This window comes from Mus caroli, unplaced genomic scaffold (assembly GCF_978045245.1).
Source record: "Mus caroli unplaced genomic scaffold, Mus_caroli_1 scaffold_7, whole genome shotgun sequence".
Lineage (NCBI taxonomy): Eukaryota > Metazoa > Chordata > Mammalia > Rodentia > Muridae > Mus > Mus caroli.
Window position 1 is genome coordinate 77,725,385 of NW_028227262.1, and position 13,442 is coordinate 77,738,826.

Consider the following 13,442-nt stretch of genomic DNA (forward strand, 5'->3'; position numbering starts at 1 on the left):
GGGGAGAGAGAGAGGGAGGAGGGGGAAAGGAAGAGAGAGAAGAGGGGAAGAGGGGGAGGGGGAGGAGAGAGAGACAAGGAGAGGGAGAGAACGGAAAAGCCAAGCATTGTGGCACATCCCTGCAATCCCAGGGCTTGGGAGGCTGAGGCAGGAGGATCCTGAATTTGAGGTCAGATTAGCTCCATAGAGATACCGTTTAAAGAAAACAAGCACCCCTCCCCCACCAAAAGAAATAAGTGGCTAAAAAGGGAAAACGAAATGGAAATTTCAGAACCTGTTTCCAAACACAGGAGCCCCACCGCTCATCCAGAGGGGCAGTGCAGAAGCCCTGACAGAGGCGGCCGCTGGGTGGAGAGAACACTGCATACACTGTCGTTTAACCTATACACTCATCTTCCTTTATCTGTGGTTTCACCCTCTACAGCTTCAGTCATCTGCTGCCAATGGCAATCTGAAAATATAAAATGGAATATTCTAGAAATGAACAGCTCATTGTTTTTAAGTTTCACACTGATCAGAGTACAGCAATGAGGTCTCATACCATCCTGCCTGGAGCAGGAATTGTCCATGTGTCCAGTGTATCCACATTGCTGTCTTGGTTATCAGCTTGCCATATCAGAGTTTCATTTTAAGTAACACTTACTTATGGAGTAATGGCCCCCAGGGTGAGAGTAGCAATGCTACAGATCCGTGCAAAAACTCACAACTGGTGTGAGGACTGAGACTAGGCGTCTATTGAGTGACTCCGTGGAGGCACCCAGTGATGCCCTAAATGGGGCGGATGTTGCAACCCCTCGAGCAGGAGCCAGAGGATGGAGACGAGCGCTGTGAAATGCTGCCTTCTGGACACAACATGACCATTTTACCCATGAACTCATGTTGCTGATTACCTGCACAAAATAAAGTCACCAAGGGCAGTCAGCATTCTGGTCCACAGCACTAATTAGACCCAATGGGATATTAACAAAAAGGGAGGATGCAGAAAGGGGAGGGGAATGTGTTGGAGGTGCCTGGGGGGAGTAGAGGAAGTTTGGGGAGCATATGGTCAAGGTTCATTGCTTACATGTATGGAATTGCCAAAGAACAAATAAAAGGGTTTTTCATTTTTTTTTGTTTTTTTTTGTTTTTAATTTTTAATATTTTTATTACATATTTTCCTCAATTACATTTCCAATGCTATCCCAAAAGTCCCCCATAGCGCCCCCCACTTCCCTACCCACCCATTCCCATTCTTTTGGCCCTGGCATTCCCCTATATTGGGGCGTATAAAGTTTGCAAGTCCAATGGGCCTCTCTTTCAATTGATGGCCGACTAGGCCATCTTTCGATACATATGCAGCTAGAGACAAGAGCTCCGGGGTTCTGGTTAGTACATCATGTTGTTCCGACAATAGGGTTGCAGATCCCTTTAGCTCCTTGGGTACTTTCTCTAGCTTCTCCATTGGGAGCCCTGTGATACATCCAATAGTTGTCTGTGAACATCCACTCCTGTGTTTGCTAGGCCCCGGCATCGTCTCACAAGAGACAGCTATATTTGGGTCCTTTCAGCAAAATCTTGCTAGTGTATGCAATGGTGTCAGCGTTTAGAAACTGCTTATGGGAAGGATCCCTGGATACGGCAGTCTCTAAATGGTCCATCCTTTCATCACAGCTACGAACTTTGCCTCTGTCATTTTTTTTTTTAAATAGTGATGTTAGTAATTTGGAAATGCCAAAGAAAAGTAATAAAATGTTTCCTACAAATGAAAAAAACAAGATGTTTAAGGAGAAAATTAACATAATTTATAATCGTTCTATTTACTACTTATTGTTAATCACTTGTTGTGCCTAATTTATAAATTAAAATTTATCATAAGTATGTATGGGGAAAATCAGTGATCATAGGGTTTGGTATTTTCTGAGGCTTCAAGTATCTGCTGGGTCTTGTAATAACTTAAGAAAATAATCAGTGTTTACCAAAACTGAAAGCTCAATAGTCCAGAAATCCCACTCTAAGCAGACACAAACATGGAAACCAAAGTCATATACAAGAATATTCATAGCAGCACTGTGTGTCATCACCAGGCACTAGAAATAAGCTATATGTTCATCATGGTGGAATGCTGTATGTCCATGCATGATGGAACTAAATTATGGTACATTCCTACAAATCACAGTCATGTGCCAAGCAGTGACACATCAGCCAATAATGGGTCACATACATATGCAATGCTGTTTCCATAACATTATACTGCCTAGTAATCTTGTAGCCATAGTAATTTATACAAACACACTGTGACCTTACCTAATGATATTTATCAAAATGTATCCTATCCCCTTTTAAAAAAATGTTTTGAGGATTTCATTATGCAGTCCTGGCTGGCCTGGAACACACTGTGTAGACCATGCTGTCCTTAAACTCACAGACATCCTCCCGCTTCTGCCTCCTCAATGCTGGGATTAAAGGTGTACACCACCATGCTCAGTAAGAGGGTGGTGTGTGTGGTGTGTGTGGTGTGTGTGTGTGTGTGTGTATGTGTACATTTAATTTTATTAGTTTTTACATGTATGGGCATTTTTTTCTGCATATAGTTCTGTGTATACCAAATATGCCTGGTGCCCACAGAGGCCAGAAAAGGATGCCAGGTCTCCTAGGGCTAGAGTTACAGTTATTAGCTGCCATGTGGGTGCTGAAAATCAAACTCAGGTCCTCTAGAGAAGCAGCCAGTGCTCTTAAGCCCTGTGCCATCTCTCCAGCCCTAATACATATGCTTTTATGCTGAGCATGGGTCACTAGTTACTATTTTTTTAATATTATATTTTTTTACTTATTCATGTTACATCCCACTCACTGCACCCCCTCCTTCCTGGTCACCCCCTTCTACAATCCTTCCCCTATTCTCCCCTCTCCTCTGAGCAAGTGGTAGCTCCTCAGGGTATCACCCCACCCAGGAGCTAGGTTTATCCTCTCCCACTGAGGCCAGACAAGGCAGCCCAGCTAGAACATATCCCACGTACAGGCAACAGCTTTTGGGATAGCACCCACTCCAACTTTGGGAACCCACATGAAAACCAAGCTGCACATTTGCTACATATGTGCCAGGAGGTCTAGGTTCAGCCCTGTATGCTCTTTGGTTAGTGGTTCAGTCTCAGAGTGCCAAGGGTCCAGGTCAGTTGACTCTACTGGTCTTCCTATAGAATTTCTATCCCCCTTGGGACCACAGTCCTTCCTCATATTCTTCCATGTTTGGCTGTCAGTGTCTGTATCTGTCTGAGTCAGCTGTTGGGTGGAGCCTCTCAGAGGATAGCCTTGCTAGACTCCTGTCTGTAAATATAACAGTGTCAGGGATTGGTGCTTGCCCGTGGGATAGGTCTCAAGTTGGGCCAGTTATTGGTTGGCCATTCACTCTGTGTCTGCTCCATGCCCAGTCCCTGCAGTTCAAAAACCACAGGATAGCCAAAATAATCCTGAACAATAAAAGAACTTCAGGGGGAATCGCCATCCCTGACCTCAAGCTATACTACAATACAATAGTGATAAAAAGTGCATGGTATCAGTACAGAAACAAACACGTTAATCAATGGAATCGGATCAAAGATCTACAAATAAACTCACATACCTATGGACTCCTGATTTTTGATAAAGAGACCAAACCATATAATGAAAAAAAGAAAGTGTCTTCAATAAATGCATCTTCAATAAATGGTCTAACTGGATGTAAAGGAATGTAAGTAGATCCATATTTATCACCCTGCACAAAACTCAAAACTCAAGTACTAGCTTGCTTGCTTTTTCTTCCTTCCTTCCTTCCTTCCTTCCTTCCTTCCTTCCTTCCTTCCTTCCTTCCTTCCTTCCTTCCTCCCTCCCTCCCTCCCTCCCTCCCTCCCTCCCTCCCTCCCTCCCTCTCTCTCTCTCTCTCTCTTTCTTTCTTTTTGAATAATCTTGTTTATAGTCTTCCTTTAGGGAGGGAGTATAGTGTCTGTATATAATTGCTATGTGGGGCAGCCTCCAGTTATCTATGCTGAAACTATTTAGTCAACAGGAAACATGTAACATGTAACGTGTAGGTAGTGAATGGCTTTTATTCTTTCCCATACCCCCCTAACATTTCCTATCTTTTCACACACTCTGCACCCCCCCCCCTTAGTACTGCCAGGGAAGGAACCAGACAGAGGCTTCTGGGATGTTAAAGTTGTCCTCTTTCTCATCTAGTTACATGAATGGTTTGACTTTGTGATAAATTAAAAATTTGCATGTTTGACATTTGTGTTTTTTAAGACTTTTAATTATGTGGATGTATGTGTGCCTATCTTGAGTATGTGCATGTGTGTGCAGGTTCCTGCAGAAGCCAGAAGAGGGTGTTGGATCTCCGGGAGCTGGAGTTACAGGCGGTTGTGAGCCACCTGACATGAATACTGGGAATGAACTTGGGTCTTTTGAAAGAGCAGTATAATATGTACTTTTAACTGCTGGGACATCACCATCTCTTCAGCACCCTATTCTTGTTTTTATGGAAACACATTGTCTTTCAAAGGAATAACCTAAGAGGAAAAAATAAAAATATTTTCCTTCCAATTTTGTTTTGTTTTGTTTGGAGTGGTAGTAGCGTAGTTTTGGTTTTGGGGTATGTCTGTGTGTGTCTGTCTGTCTGTACAGGCAAACATACTGTGGGGGGTTGAATGAGAATAATCCCCATAGGCCTCAAAATGTGTGTTTGGTTCCTAGTTGGTCATCTGTTTAGGAAGGGTTAGTGGTACAGCCTTATTGCAGGAGGTGTGTCACTCATTGGGGGATGGGCTTTGAGGTTTCAAAAGCCCATTCAAGACCCAGTCTTGCTATCCTGCCTGACGCTTGTGGATAACATGTAAGTTCTAAGCTACTGTCCTAGTGCCATGCCTGCCTGCCTATTGTCATGTTCTCCACCATGATGGCCATAGACTAACCTTCTGAAGCTGTAAACAAGCCTTGAATAAAATGCTGTTTTTAATATGTTGCCCTAGTCATGGTGTTTGACTAGGTGTTTGACATGGTGTTTGACTACATTCTTTTCTACCCCCTGTCAAACAGTTCATGCAAGAGAAGAAACTAAGATACATACCATATGGTGCATGTCGGGAACCAGAACACAGTATTTTCACTTTCTGCCTTTTATGGCAGGGTCTCTGTTGTTTCTGCTGCTGCAGATTGCACTCTAGTCTAGCTGGCCAATGGGCTTTAGGACTACAGGAGTGTTGGGATTACAAATGTGCACTAACTGCATTTGGCTTTTACGTGGGTTCTCTGAACCCAAACCTAGGTTGTCTTGCTTACCCTGCGAGTGCTTTTGCCACCAAGTCATCTTCCTGGCCCACTATTTCTCTTTGCTGTCTGGAACTGGTTAAAGATGGAAGAATACTGTCTATTTGCTCCACCCCTTTCTTGTCTCAGTATGGTACAGGGCATCTAAAAGTCCTTCCCATATCCCACCTACTGTTCTTTCTCTAGGAATATTACTTCAGGATACACTAGGGCTGCACTTAAGATTGTGGACTCAGATAAACATGTAATTTATACTTAACATGACCTCCTCTGCTAAACACCTCAAGCTATTTGAACAGACACTAAATACCTGAGTGAGTTTATTTGCTCCAATCCTTTTACTTAGGGTAAAGGAATGCAAGTCAGTGGGTTCCTGTGGGTTGTTCCACCCCCTAGAAAACTGTAATGTCTTTCCTCCAGTTTCTGTAGAACTCCATGTGGTGCATCATGTGCTAAGAATTGCCTTTTGCTATGGCATATTCCCCTCCATCCTTTACACAGCCAGGAAAACAGCTGACACTGTAAATCTGCCTTCATGCAGTATCAGCAGGAACCTGCTTGCCTGGAGTGAGAAGCTGCCCCGAGCGAGGCTCCTGCTCCTGCTTTTGGAGATGCTCAGGGTGAGAGGATGAATTTGGTGCTGAAAGCACAGAAATGAGCTTACAGGCTTTCTTGAAATAAAGATCCCGGTGAAATAGCTACTATTTCGATATGTGATGGAAATGTATTTCCAAGACAATGATTGGAACAGGACCAGATTTTTCAAAAGATGACCTCTGACTCATCCTCCTTCCCAAAGATGGTGACATGAGAAGTACCCAAATGAAGTGCCCACCTTCAACACCGGAGGCTGCGGTGTTGCCAGCTAATCCCGTGCTTCTCTGTGGATCCTGGTGGGTAGAATGTTTATAGATCTTGTAAGGGTGCCATGTCTTTTGTTAGATGATGACTGTGCCAGGTACTACAAGGCCACTAGTAACCTAAGTTAAGGCAGAAAGACTGGACTGAGTGACTATCACACATGATTCTGATGATTTTAAGTAGAAAAACGGTGAAGGGTCACATTCTTTTCTACCCCCTGTCAAACAGTACTAGGTGGATTCTAAATAAAGCAGCATCCATTGAGATGGGTCACAAGTGTACCACATTCAGAACTAGGAATTATTTGTACACAAAATTTAAGGCATAGGATGTCGCTGTTTGGTATTTTAAGAGGGTTCTCCTACCCCAAGTATCTGACAACAAAGGCAGGAATTAGTTTGATGGATTTTGTTTCAGAAACCTACTGTTTGGCCACTTGGCTCAGGAATTAAGTAAAAACAAATGGGAACAATACCAGTATTCTAACCATTCTTTGCTGTAGAACACCCTACCCATTGGTCTTTCTGAAAAAAACAAAAACAAACCACAAAACTCCAATCAAGCTACCTATGTAGAAATATCACTAGTCCCTGAATTGTCAACAAAGAGAAAACATTCCAAAAAATAAGCACTCCCCCCTCCGTATCATTATCAATTGGCTCTGAACATATTGTGTAGATAGCTCATGAACTGAGAATTTATTGATATATAAATCTGACTGATCAATTATAAAAAAGAAAAGGAAGAAAGAGAAAAATATGCCCATAAATAAAAGAGCTTGCAGACCTTTGTAATAGCAATGATGCTGGTACTTACTCTATAAACACTGTTATGAAAGTCAATTTTATGTCATCTGGTGCCTACAGGGCTTTAGTGTGTGTGTGTGTGTGTGTGTGTGTGTGTGTGCATGCATGCAAGTGTTCTACCTCTGAGCTAGATCTCCAGCCCAAACTCCCATAGCTTTTCCTGAGAGTTTATTTTTGAGAGTGAATATGGCAGGGAGATCCATGAACAAGCTAGAAAGGTACAACTCTGCCTAAAAGCTATGGGTCAGATTGGATCCACTGATACATTCTTTTGACCATACTTAAAAGTGAAAACCCCAACACTCAGGAAGCAGAGGCAGGCGAATTTCTGAGTTTGAGGCCAGCCTGGTCTACAGAGTGAGTTCCAGGGCAGCCAGGGCTACACAGAGAAACCCTGTCTCGAAAAACAAAAAACAAAAAGCAAAACAAACAAACAAACAAACAAACAAAAAACCAAAAAACCAAAAAAAAAAAAAAAGGTGAAAACACACATACATATCATAGCTGCACCACTCTGCACTTGAGCCCTGAGGACACGTAGGTTTGAAAGCTGTGTCCTACTCTCATCTTAATCTCAACTGTCCTGAATTTGTGATCGTCTATTAAGTAAGCATGTTGCCTATTCCAACACTGCAGAGGGTATTATGAAGGGAAATGTCCTTCACTCCAGCCAGAATCCAGGGTCTGCTGTATCCTATTACTGAGTTACATTCCGAGCCTGAAGGTCAGAAGAGAGTAAAACACCTGAATAGACTGCCAGTACCAACATACAATTATTGACAACCAAAAACAGAAACAGGATGATCACAACACACAGGATGGGTGGTGAGGTGGCTCAGCACATAAAGGTGCCTGCCAGGATGCTGAAGAATCTGCACTGGATCCGTGGGACCCACACGGTGGGAGGAGAGAACGGATTCCTGCACATCATCTCGAGCTTCCTCGAGTGCCAGGGCAAGTGTCCTACCCCTCCCAGGAAATACACAGATGTAGTTTTTACAATTAAAAAAAAAGGAAATTAATTTTTAAAATATCATTTTTAACAATTAATTTTCAGCACTTAAAATTAATTGTCTTAATTAATTTTAAATTAATTGTCTTAATTTAAAATCAGCCAGACATTTTACTTGCTTTTATGTTCTTTTGGCACAGTTGCTTTGTTTTGTTTTAAACATGTATGGATGTTTTGCCTGCGTGCACATCTGTATACCGCATGCATGCCTGGACCCCAAAGAGGCCAGAAACCAGAATCAGATTCCCTGAAACTGAGTTACAGATGTTTGTGAGACACCATGTGAGGCCAGGAATTGAACCCAGGTCCTCTGTAAAAGCAGCCAGTGCACTCAACCTCTGCACCATCTCTCCAGCCCCCTCCTTTGACTGAGTTTTAAGGAATAATAAAATGAAAACACAGGTGAGAAAAGAGAAAGATTACAAGAATAACTTGCCAGGCTCCCAAGTAACCTAAAAAGTAAATAGCATCTTTTACCTTCCTTACCTACATGATATGGGAGAGAGGTAAAACTAAAATATGTTCTTAAAATTCAAGCCAGCAATTATTTACTGTATCTATATAGGATCTTATATACTGAGAGGAGGAAATTCTATATAATATTCCACCCCTCAGGGAGCTTATCAACTTTACAGAATGAAGAGATTTTACACACAAAATAATTTAGGTTTCAAAAGTCTCCTAAGCAGAACAAATTATGTGTCGTATTATCCAGGGATAATATGACCATTATCCAGGGAATCCTGCACCTGCAAAGACCACATGCTTGGGGTTCCTTAAATACAAGAGACTGTTCAAAGAAACAGAACTTTCCTTTAAAAACAAGTTGAAATAAAATCTATCAATCTTCAGTATATCCTTCAGTTCTCTACCTCAGGGAAAATCTGCTAAGAGCAGATTTAACAATTAAGGGATGAGCCATGTGTACGAAGACCCGAAGCCCTGGCAGTCCCTCTAACCATTTTGAAGTATTTTTGTTTTTTCACTGTGGAATTTTTATGCACACATAACACTGAAAAAAGTATTTTGTCTGTTTTGGACCATGCACTATGGGTAGCTAGATTAATAACACACAGGCCCTACCATAAAAGATCTAAAACGGCACATGCAATGTTTAGTTCAATGCATCTATCAGGAATGTCCAAAGTACCTGAGACATAGAGCACACATCTCTCCACTCAGCTGTTGATGACATTAAGGTGAATCACTTGAATAAGGTGTCCTTCACCTGACTGTCACTGCCTCTAAGTATCTTTGCCCCCTTTTAAGTCTAGTAAGGAAGCAGAAGATGGGAAGGCGCAGAACTTAGGGAGAAAATTCAGCCAACGCAACAAAAAGAGTAGTAAAAGGAACAGTACAACCAGGTAGAGGGGATGACAGCAAAGCACCCACCGGAGGAAAAATAACACGGGTGGTAAGAATGTGAAATGAAAATGAGCCTAAATAGTAAGCCAGGAATGAGAGGGACCATTGATGGCCAATGCCTATTTGTTGTCTAGTCCTCAACTTCTTAAACTGTGGGTTGTGAGCCCATATGGGGTCCAGTAACTAAATTTGGGGGTCTGGATAAATGTTTTAAGAGTAAAAACTTCCTGAATTTGCAAAAGAACAAAGGTAATAAAGAATCAGACAGATGTTGAATTTAAAGTGTTTCTGGTAACAGTCACCTGTGTTTCACAGCCTGGCTTCACCACAGCCTTGTCTCTGAACATACAACACACATGCTGCACTTCATGTGTAGGGATGCCACACAGTGCCAACACAAACTGCCTGAAACATCTTGGCTCAGACTCAACGCTATCACGTGGTGAACTGCAGTATTTTTAGTGTATATACAGTTTTCTGCTCTTACAGAAACATGATGGTTTAATCACAGAAAGCAAAAGCTTACATTTTTTCTTTATTGTCATTTCTTAGCAGGTAACTACCATATCAGTATACTAGTATACTAGTAACTGTTTAGACTGGATCGTATCAGATTGTTTAAAAACTGCCAGTTGCTGACTCAGTTTCCTTAAAAACTGTTAAATCAATTTTGACATGGGATTAGGCAGAATTTTCAATAATTTCTGAAATGGCTCTAAACATATTTCTGCTTTTTTCATTTTATATTACAGACTTATACAAAGTTGCATCTTCTGCACTGAGAATCATAAAAATAAAAATGTTGATCAGTTCTAAATAATGTCAAAGATGTGCTGGGCTTCTAGGCTAACATAAAATATTCAGACAAGATTATTTTTGGGTTGTTTTGATTTTTTCAAGGCAGGGTTTATGTAACAGCCCTGGCTGTTCTGGGGCTTTATTATAGACCAGGTTGGCCTCAAACTCAGGAAGATCCACCTGCCTCTACCTCCCTTGGATTAGAGGTGTTACCACTATGCTTGGCTAAGATTTAATTATTTTTTTAAAGATTTATTTAAGTACATGAGTACACTGTAGCTGTCTTCAGACACAACAGATCCGGGCATTGGATCCCATTACAGATGGTTGTGAGCCACCATGTGGTTGCTGAGAATTGAACTTAAGACCCCTGGAAGAATAGTCAGTGCTCTTAACTGTTGAGCCATCTCTCCAACCCCAAGATTTAATTCTTTATGTAAAAATAAATCTCACTAGTATGAAAAACTCTCTTACTCTTTAGTGAACAGCAAAGCTGTAGGGATAACAGAGGCTTTTAAATACATTTATAATTTTATTGCCAGTAAATGTCTGATTTGTATAGCTATTTTATATACCTATATGCCCCAAAGTCACTTTCTTGAATGAAAGGGGTTATGAATGGAAAAGATTTAAAAGGTCTGTTTAGGATAATGATATCCAATGTGTGATGTGCTCTGGGAAGCTAGAGAAATTTTGTCTAAAAATTTCTACACTTTCATGTACATTTTGTAACACCACCCATCTCCATTAAGACCTTAAAAGGATGACTGGGGATGAAGAAAGACAACAAAGCACTGTAGTTAAGCTACATGAGATCCTTCCCTACAAAAATCAAAGGCTGAGGATGGGAGAGTGCTTGCCTAGTATGCCCCAAAAGACTGAAGTTCAATCCGAAGTACTTCAAGCGAGTCTAGTAGAAATCTGTGTATAAAACTGGTGCTGTGGGAAGAGCCCATGAAGAACATGTAAAGAACATGAAGAACAAGTAAATTTGAGAACCATCTGCTGAAAGCATGGACAAAAGAAGAGGTGAGAAATCTTGGGACTCCATTTACAAGGAAAGGATTTCAGCGCTTGTTCAGAAGTATATGCAGCATTGGTTGCAGCTATTTTAAGTTCTCAAATTTATGAAATACAATCCATAGCTGCTAGTCCTTTCTTCTAGGTGTTTTCCTATTTAAGACAAGGTCTCATATCTCTCAGGCTAGTTTTGAACTCTCTATGTAGTTGAGGATGAACTGGACCCTTGATCCTCCACCTCTGAGTGGGACAATAGATATGTACCACCATGTCAGTTTATATGGTGCTGAGGACCAATTCAGGGCTTTATGAATTCTATCTAGACAAGCATTCTGCTGATGTTTGATGGTTTCTCAATTTTTAGGATGATGACAAAGAAGTCTGTCTCTTTAGAGGTAGTTGAAATTCTGACTAGAATTTCACTGTTCAGCCTAGGAAAGTACAGTATTCTGGATAGAGGTATCAAGCTGGAACTGCCAGTCAGAGGACCTTGAAGGGTAACTGACATTTTTCTAAGGTAAAGTTGGGACTTTAGACTTGTAAATGCATGTTTTACTTGTGAAAATTTCAATTTATGATGGATTTATTATGACATAATCCCACTAAAAGTGAAAAAGCACCTATTTTCTATTAGTATTTGAAAGTAAGGCACAATTTATCATGCAAGAAAAAATTGTTAGTATCCTGGAAATAATTTATATTTTGTTTTTCCCATTTCCATTCTGGAGTGCAGTTAACTAAGGATCTTAGGTGTTCATCATGAAACTTGGGTACTCTGAAAAAAGGATGACAAGAAACCAGGGTCAAAAAGCAAACAAGTGCTTCAGGATTAAGACATTAGTAACAAGACATAAGGCTAGTGTAAAGAGGTTTCCACTAGCTAAGTATGACATTGAGTACCAAAAATAAGCATTTTTAAATTTTAATAATTTTTATGAGTGCTTTGGGTCTTTCTTTCTTCCTTCCTTTCTTTCTTTCTTTCTTTCTTTCTTTCTTTCTTTCTTTCTTTCTTTCTTTCTTTCTTTCTTTCTTTTATGGGTGTTTTGCCTGTGTACCTTGTGTGTTCACTGCCAACAGAGGCAAGAAATGTATTAGACCTCCTGAAACTGCAGTTACAAATAAGATGGTGGCTAGTTGGCTATCATATGGATGCTGGGAATCAAACCCAAGTCTCCTGTAAGAGTAGCCAGTGTTCTTAACCAACGAGCATTCTCTCTAGCACCTAAAGTTTTAATACACCAGGTAATACTAATACTAATAACATCTAAGTCCAGTGATATTCAAAACATGGGAAAAATATAGAAAGCTCTCCCCGCCTCTCTCTCTCACACACAGCCAGCTAATAAATGTACAATTAAGCAGAAATTAGAAAATGCCCATATTCTAACTTGATGACCAAGTCAAAGAATCATCACTGGCTGTTAAAACCACTGAGATGAGGAAAAAGATCACTAAGGATCACAGGTTGCTTCTTAAATTACAGAGGGAAAAGGTATCTCACAAAGGAAAGACTTGACAGATATTACTTTAAACACATTTAGAATCACCAACAACAGAACTGACACTACATGCATCCTGATACTATGTACATGAGCAACACTCAAATTTAATCTTGAAAGAAAACAAGGAACATTATATAAGCCAATTTGTACTGTTAAAAATATTAGTACCAGAACGGGCATCAAGCTTGCAATTCAGGCATGTAATCTAAGAGGCTGATGCAGGAAGATTGAGAACTCAAGGCTTACCTAAGCTATAATGAGTTCAAGACCAACTCAGGCAATCTAGTGAGACTCTATCTCAAAATTAAAAAATAAAGAGGGCTGGGGTGTAGCTTGGGGTACTTGCCTATTATGCTGAGGTCCTGAATTCAAGCCTTAGCACAACACACACACACACACACACACACACACACACACACACACACACACACATGAACAGCAGTTTCTCTAGAGGGTAGGATGGAAGAAAGGGACACTAAACCCAACAAATAATTCAACAAAACAGAGATATAAAGACTTTTATGGGACAAGAAACAAATATTAGGTATTAAATGTCAAGGGTGCGATAATGAGGTGGGGACTATTTAGGAGAAAGCTCTAATGTGGTGACTGTTTACAGGCAAAGCATCATGATTCAAGTTTACTTTCAACTGACTGAGAGGGAAAAAGAAGAACTATTAAAATTGTAATAAAAGGAGCTAAAGTAAATGTAATAAAATACAAATATGGTACACGAAAGAGAAAGATATTTTTTCTACTATCTATATGCTCAGCTTTCCTCTACCACTGAAAACTTACAAA